Source organism: Lolium perenne, chromosome 7, assembly GCF_019359855.2.
Source record: "Lolium perenne isolate Kyuss_39 chromosome 7, Kyuss_2.0, whole genome shotgun sequence".
Classification (NCBI taxonomy): Eukaryota; Viridiplantae; Streptophyta; class Magnoliopsida; order Poales; family Poaceae; genus Lolium; species Lolium perenne.
Genome location: NC_067250.2, coordinates 90,372,059 through 90,380,488, shown reverse-complemented (window position 1 = coordinate 90,380,488; position 8,430 = coordinate 90,372,059). Strand labels below are relative to the sequence as shown.

The 8,430-nt window shown below is 38.6% G+C and overlaps 1 long non-coding RNA gene across 1 annotated transcript; it reads right to left on the bottom strand.

The window, feature by feature from the left end:
- Positions 1-2,468: 2,468 nt before the first annotated feature.
- On the bottom strand, positions 2,469-4,549 carry LOC127312833 (uncharacterized). The gene is made up of 5 exons (XR_007858610.2): positions 4,251-4,549; positions 4,065-4,161; positions 3,823-3,899; positions 2,864-2,939; positions 2,469-2,697 (listed from the first exon to the last, which is right to left on the bottom strand). It is a non-coding gene; the product is annotated as an uncharacterized lncRNA (long non-coding RNA).
- Positions 4,550-8,430: the final 3,881 nt, after the last annotated feature.

The following is an 8,430-nucleotide window of genomic DNA, read 5'->3' as shown; positions in this document are numbered from 1 at the left end:
ACTGAGGACTTGATCCCTGACGACTGCAAAAAAGTGCAAGTCCACGGAGGAACAAGGTCAGATCCTTGACATACTTTGGTGATAACCAAAGACATGTTCTTATTATTCTTTTATCTGCACACTAAGTCGGCCTCCAATCTTCAATAGTTGTTGTTGGAGATACACGAGTCTTCCAGAGGGATTGTTCCATCTTTCACTTCGAGTCTCCAGGTCTGAGTCGGGGACATCGTCCAATATGTTGGTTTGGAAGAGGATGAGACAATAGAGTAAGAATCTTCAAACATTTTAATGAAGCAGAGAGATAAGAATTTAGAAGTTTTGAACAATAAGAGGAGTAGAAGCTCTGCTTCTGACTAAAGAATTTGTTTCGCAAATAGTTTTTCACAAGTACTTGTTTCCTAACTAACGTCCATGCTAACTAAGGTCTCCTACAGTCAGGATAGCTCTGATACCAGCTCTGTGGGGACCCCGGACTAGCTGTCCAAAATCCTTGTTATGTATACAGTTCACGACCCCATGATCAGTGCGCCGTGAACACATAACCGAACTGATATCAAATTACACCATCCATTACAAAGCGGAATAAGAAAATTACAACATGGTCACATGACCAATACTTACATAATAGCCTCGAAGGGCCTAAACTAAACATCAGAGTAGCATCATCACTTCAGCAGCGCAGTACCCAAGTCATCTGTCATAACCCTACAGGCAACTGACTGGGAAGACGTTCCTAGCTCGCATAGACGTCGCCAACTCCTTCTTCATCCATCATGTTCCTCCAAGTCTGGCCAGGTAAATAGCCAGGGACAAAGCCGTGAGTACATTTGGAATTGTACTCGCAAACCATCAAGAAGGTACTTTGCAAGATTGCAAGATAACAAATGCTAATCTAAGATGACAAGAGGGAAGAGCTAATTTCACAAGTGGAAATAGCAGGGGGGAGAGAATCAGTTTCTCTTGTGGATATAGCATGTGGAAGAGACATAGTTTCTCTCGTGGATATAGCATGCACAAGAGCGTCAGTTTCTCTTGTGGATATAGCATGCCACCATCTCAATTGATGGGGACGCTAAGGAAGTTCTATGACATATCTATATCTTTATTGGAGATGAGGTAGCATAAGTCCATCTCAGTTGATGGAAATGCTAGAGGATTCCTATGACATACCTATATCTTTATTGAAGAGGATACTTCAAAAGATACTTATGACATCTCTATATCTTTGTTAAAGAAGATACTTCAAAAGAGTTCTACAACATAAAACACTAGGAAGGGAGTAACCCAGTTTATTTCCTTTCCGACCATCTCCATATGGTCAACCCAACCATTCTAGTACCCTTCCGGTACTCCGAAAACAAGTTCCTTTTTCCTTTGGTAAACACTTTCTCAAACAAAACTCATCAGGCTAAGCAACAGCCATTTCAACCGTCCATGACCGCGGACACGGCTATTCGAATAGATTTGACTCTGCAGAGTTTGCACACTTTCCCCACAAGATCCGCGAGTTTATCATGTGGGCATCATCCCTGCATATCAACTATGCCATGACAAAAACTCGGACATAGCCTTTCGCCTATTCGTCTTAGCACGGGATCCTACCCTATGGAGTATGTACCTCCCCGGCACCGTGGCAGCTCACCTCACTTTGAATGTGGATCCACCGCCAAGCCAGGAGACCCATAGTGTCTTCCGGACGGGTCAGCCCCGAAGGCCTCCCGTTATACTATTGTCTCCACCAACGACAATCCGGATTCAGGGGTAACCTTACCCTTATATAGTTGTGCGGTGTCCCATGTTAAGAAGAACAAACTACGAGCTAAGCCCCGTCCCACCCCAGGGTAATGTGGTTGCGCGGGTTAATTGTCACGGGTGAATACTTAGGCGCCAAAGTTTTCGAAAACAAGATTTTCTTTTCAACCATCTTTGCCAAGATCCTTTCCTTTCATAAACACACGCTTGGGTAAGTCCAACTCACTCAAGGTTTTCAAAAATTCTTTTCAACAAGGTATTTTTCCAAGGGGGTTCCCAACCTATAGTTTTATGAAGGAACTAAGAGTCACAATGACATGATGCTAGCCATCATACCAAAAGGGGATGATAATTGAGGTGTTAAGGGGATCATACATACTTAGGATAAGCATGTATAGGGACAACATAAGGAGGATTATTCTTTTAGATTTGTGGTGCTAAAAAAATACAACTTAGATAGTGGAGTAACACTATCAAACATACTCTCCAATGGGTACACGGCATACTCCTCTCAAGTTGAGAATACACCAAGATCATGGCATTGATACCTCTATACTACAAAAGTGGTGGGTGTGGTGTAAGTCATTATCTTGAGATGGAACATGCTCAAGTCGATCATACAAGATAACCAAGAGGAATAGCACGGCCATGATACCATGCATCCCATAATCATAAAGACAATAGTGGAGTATCACCAATAGGGAGTACCCCACTTGCAATCACACATAGATGACATAAATAGAGAGAATAACACACATAGAATTTAGGTGCTTTGGACATCAACAAATGACATCCAACTAGACACCAAGTCAGAGATCAAAAGATGGCTTGCCTTGGCTTATTTTTCCATGTACTTCTTCAACTCCATCAATATAAGAATTCCAACAATATAAATAATCTTCTCATCCGATTCCACTTCTTCTTCTTCTCCGGAATTGTTCGCATCTATCGTCGGAAAATATAAAAGGAACACAATCAATCACATTGCATCAACAAGACAACATTCAACAATCAACAACTAACCATGCATCCAAGGTATAACATACTAAGGGCCTATAGATACCACAAAACAAGTTTAAGAGTTTTAATTTAGAAAACCCCATTTATTTACCTAGTAAAGGTATGAGTGCATCACAACTTAGCAATTGCCTCTCTCGGTTATCACCATGGTATAAACCAAATATCCCCTGGTAGATAACATCATAAAGATGACAAGTGCATTAGTTTGGCATCACAAACATTCACAACATAATTTCAAACATTTTTGGAAAAGTAGAAATCAATTTTCCTAATTTAATTTGCTCACTTAACACTATACAAAAATAGGAAGCAAACCATATACCACATCATTTGAAAACTTAAGCAAAACAAAAGAGCTAATGTTAGGTTGCAGAGGTTTTGTTTTGCAAGCATAAAACAAAGGTTTCCCATCTCTACTAAAAAGAGTTGGTCAAGGGTTTTAAATAAACCGAAAAGTTTTGCTTCAACAATGCATGTCACACATAAACATTACTAATAGCAACAAATATGTATGAACAGAGACTAATAATATTTTTACTCTATATCCAGTACTAATACAAGACTAACCCAATTGGAATCACCCAAAAATATTAAACCTACAATTTTAGGAATTTCTTTGAATCTGACTGTACAGAAAACAAGATCTGTAAGCCATAAATCGTAGAAAAATCCTAAAAATATGAGGCCACTTGCATTTGAAAGGTAATTAAACAGAGATGCATACACAATTGGATTTGGGTTCAAATTGTTTCTGAAACTCTCACAAATGGATTGACAAGGTTACTGCATGTTTTCACCATTTACTTTAACTGTGGAGTTGCAGAACAGATAAAGGTTTGAAACTTGTTTAAGATGATTAAGAAAACATTCAGTAATCCTACGGAATTGGAATCACTCATTTAGGTTTAAAAATGGATTTTTGGTGATTTAAAAGCTAACAGCCATGTCTGCAGAACACACAGAACAAGTTTAATTCACCACAAATCGTACACAACTCATAAAAATATGAGGTCTACTGCATCTGAAAGGTATTGAAAAGCTGGTTCTTACCGAACTGGTTTCATCCAAAAACTCGTTTCCAAGCTCCTGGTTTAATTCGACAAAGTCAGATCTGACCAGATATTGATCTGTGAACCATTTCAATTTCAGGAGGTCAATCGAAGTGAAACCAACGCCAAAATGAAGGTACTGAAGAGGGCTTTCTCTCACAGTTGAGTTTGCTCAAAAAGGTTTTGTAAAACGGAACAAATCTAACAAACAGTCATTCTGCATGTTTACAGAACTTTATTTACCGTGGAAAATCCGTAACGAATTTGAGGATGAGACCAACGCCAAGTTGTAGATCTTTTCAATATCTATCTGTGGAACTTTGAATCACTCGATTTGGAGCTGCACACGAGTTTTGACGGATTTTACAAGTTCGTACCAGAATCTGAAACAGCAAGATAGCAGAAATTACTGCAGGGATTTTGACGAACTTTGCTCATGAACTTCAGATCTGAGGATAGCTCAAGATTCTCCATGCTTGGACCAACATGCACCTGCATCAAGATCCAATCTTAGCAATGGAGGAAGAATAAGAGGTGAGGAAATCAGCTAGGGTTAGGGGAAAAGAGAGAGAGAGATGCTCTCATGGTGAGGATGAGCTTGAGGGAGGAGGAGAGCTTCATCTTGGAGGATTTCCATGGCCATGGCCGGCCATGGAAGCTAGGGGAGCAGCATTTTCGTGGGTGGGGTGGAGGATAAGGTTGTGAGGGAGTGGAGGAAGGAGTGGAGAGTGAAAATGAGAGCAAAGAAGAGGAGGGTGGCCGGCCAAGCTCTATTTATAGAGGGATTGGTGGGTTGGCTGCCTCCTCATTGATTGGGTTGGTTGGGAGGCTGCCCATTTATGGATTGGGTTAGGTGGGAGGCATGGCTTGTAGAAGAAGGAAATGAGGAGGAATTTCTGGCCGAAATTGTCATGCACAAAATGGCCGGCTCCATTTTTGCCACACACAATTGAACCATGAAAGAGAGATGTACAACATCCATGTGTATAGACAAGGCATCATGTTGAGAAGGTAAAGTCAATGGAGGTAGAGACATAGAGATAGAAATGGAGAGTGAGAGTGATATGTATTAAAAGGAAAATTTGTTATCATTTTGTTTGTGACAAACAAATGATGGAAAGAGATAGATCCAAGGTAATGTTGATGAATAGAGGTTTTATTTGAAATTAAATTTGGAAGGATTAGGATTGACCATATGTAACAATGCATGAGCATGGCAAGGTAGATAGGGTGGTGATGGTGGTTTAGATAATTGCAGAGCAAGGCATAAGAGACAGATGAGTGAAATAACCATATATTCTCAAGGATGAATATGGTGGCATAAGTCATCAATTCATGAGGTCAAGGTGATGATGGAAAAGAATAGAGGATTGAGATGGGCATGATGAAATATAAGTTGCTCTACAAATAAGAGGTCAATTGGGAGTGATTTGGAAGTATCAAATGATCAACCATTTGATCAAGAATTGGAGGATGAGGGAGTACAATGTGGTAGATCAGAGAGATACACAAGATGTGCAAGAGTTATCATTTGAAATAGAACTTATTTGAAAAGTATTTGAAACACCTCAATTTTCAAAGTCTGGACATTTTAAGCATGTCAACACAGATGGTCGACATGGCCTCAAAACCAACAAGGAAGAGTGGGTATAAGAGAGGGATGTAGCTACGGGTAGATGATCCCAAGTTTTGAACTAAGGATGATTGAGCTAGAGTAACACAAAGAGAAACATCAAGATGGCATACTCATGTTGCCATCAGAAGAAGAGCTTGATGTAGTAAGAAGGAAAACAATTCTTCCTAGGTCACACATGTGTTTTAATAGGTGAGTTGTTTGTCTGACCACTAGAGGTGTTATTCTTTGAGGTAGCTCAAGACAAAACTCAACAAGAAAAACAAGACAATACATCTACCAACAGATCAAAGCAATTCATCTCAACAAACAGATCAAGGTAATTCATCTAATTAGCTTAAAGAAAAAGTTTTTGTTCCCCCTAATTTTTGCAATAAGGACAATTAGTCAAGGTTGCAAAAGTTGGGGTGTTACAATTTTGGTGCCACCTACTATGGAGGATAAAGTTTATTATGATTATACCATGCCTGCAATTTATGATGATTACAATGATGGTTGTGATAGTTTTACTCCCACTATTACTAATAAAATTGATTATGCTTATGTGGAGAGTAATGATACTTTTATGCATGTGAATAAGAATGCTTTATGTGATAGTTATATTGTTGAGTTTGTTCATGATGCTACTGAAAGTTATTATGAGAGAGGGAAACATGGTTATATGCATCTTAATAATATTAAGTTTCCCCTCTTTATGTTGAGAATCTTGAAGTTGCGCTTGTGTTGCCTTTCTATGCTTGTTGCATTATGCGTACATGACTTGTTTATTTACAAGATTCCTTTTCATAGGAAGTGGGTTATAATTAAAAGTGTTTCTTATTTGCTTTTGATGCTCTCTTTTGCTTCAACTCTTATTTCTTGCGAGAGCATCATTAAAATTACTGAGCCCATCTTAATGGCTATAAAGAAAGCACTTCTTGGAAGATAACTCATGTTTTTATTTTGCTACTGTTTTGTTGTGTCTTGGAAGTTTTTACTACTATAGCAACCTCTCCTTATCTTTATTTTATTGCATTGTTGTGCCAAGTAAAGTCTTTGATATAGAGTTGATACTAGATTTGGATTTCTGCGCAGAAACAGATTTTTAGCTGTCACGAATTTGACTTGATCTCTCTGTAGGAGAGTCTAAAAAAATCTGCAAAAATTCATGAGTAATCCTCAGATATGTACGCAACTTTCATTCAATTTGAGCTTTTTCATCTGAGCATGTTAAGTGCCTCGAAAAAATTTGTCTTTATGGACTGTTCTGTTTTGACAGATTCTGCCTTTTATTTCACATTGCCTCCTTTACTGTGTTTGAGTGGATTTCTTTGCTCAATTAAATTTCAGTAACCTTGGGTAATGTCCAGAAGTGTTGAGAATGATTGTGTCCTTGCTGAACATGTGAATTTTTGATTATGCACTAACCCTCTAATGAGACTGTTTTGAGTTTGGTGTGAAGGAAGTTTTCAAGGATCAAGAGAGGAGGATGATATAATATGATCAAGAAGAGTGAAAAGTCTAAGCTTGTGGATGCCCCCGTGGTTCATCCCTGCATATTTCGAGAAGACTCAAGCGTATGAGCTTGGGGATGCCCAAGGCATCCCCTTCTTCATCAATAACTTATCAGGTCACCTCTAGTGAAACTATATTTTTATTCCGTCACATCTTATGTGCTTTACTTGGAGCGTCTGTGTGCTTTTATTTTCGTTTTGTTATCTTAGTTCTCTAAATAAATTGGATCCTATCTATCTTGTTTGGCAGAGAGACACGCTCCGCTTTTTCATTTGAATACTCCTATTCTTCACTTATATTTGTTGAGTATTCAGTTTTCGCACTGTGTAGCTTCTAGATCTTGGTTTTCATGTATCTCTTATTCAGAGCATTTAGTTATTTTATAGAAAGTACTCTCTTACTTCACTTATATTTGTTTTGAGAGTTTCTTGCTATTTGGTTGGAAACAGAAAATGCTTCATGTGGTAGTTGGTATATTGTCTTGAATAATTTGATACTTGGCAATTGTTTTGAGCTCTCAAGTAGATCATGTTTAAGCTCTTGCATCATGTGGTTTAAACCTATTAGTGGAGAATTACTGTAGAGCTTGTTGAAATTTGGTTTGCATGATTGGTCTCTCTAAAGTCTAGATATTTTCTGGTAAAAGTGTTTGAGCAACAAGGAAGACATTGTAGAGTCTTATAATGCGTGCAATATGTTCTTCTGTAAGTTTTGCTGTACCGGTTCATACTTGTGTTTTCTTCAAACAACCTTTCTAGCCAAAGCCTTGTACTGAGAGGCAATGCTTCTCGTGCATCCAAAACCTTGAGCCAAAACTTATGCCATTTGTGTCCACCATAACTACCCACTATGTGGTATTTCTCTGCCATTCCAAGTAAATTGCGTGCGTGCTACCTTTAAAAAAAAATTATTCCTTGTCTTTGCAATATATAGCTCATGGAAAAGTAGCTTAAAAACTATTGTGCTAAAGAATATGTCGCTTATGTATCTTATTTCTTATAAGTTGCTTGTTGAGCGGTAACGATGTTTCTGGGGACGCCATCAACTATTACACCTTTGTTGAATATCATGTGAGTTGCTATGCATGTTCGTCTTGTCTGAAGTAAGGGAGATTTGCCATGAGTTAAATGGTTTGAGTATGCATATTGTTAGAGAAGAACTTTGGGCCGCCAACCAAAGCCATGTATCATGGTGGAAGTTTCAGCTTGGACATTAATCCTCAAATCTCTTATGAGAATGTTATCTGTTGTTGAATGCTTAAAGCATTAAAGAGGAGTCCATTATCTGTTTTCTATGTTGTCCCGGTATGGATGTCCTCAAGTTGAGATCTATCAAAATCGAGAAATCAAATGCGATTTATCTCCTTGGACCTTTGTACAGGTGGCATAGAGGTACCCCTTTGTGACACTTGGTTGAAACATATGTAATGCAATGATAATCCATGGAAATCCGAGCTAATTAGGACAAGGTGCGAGCACTATT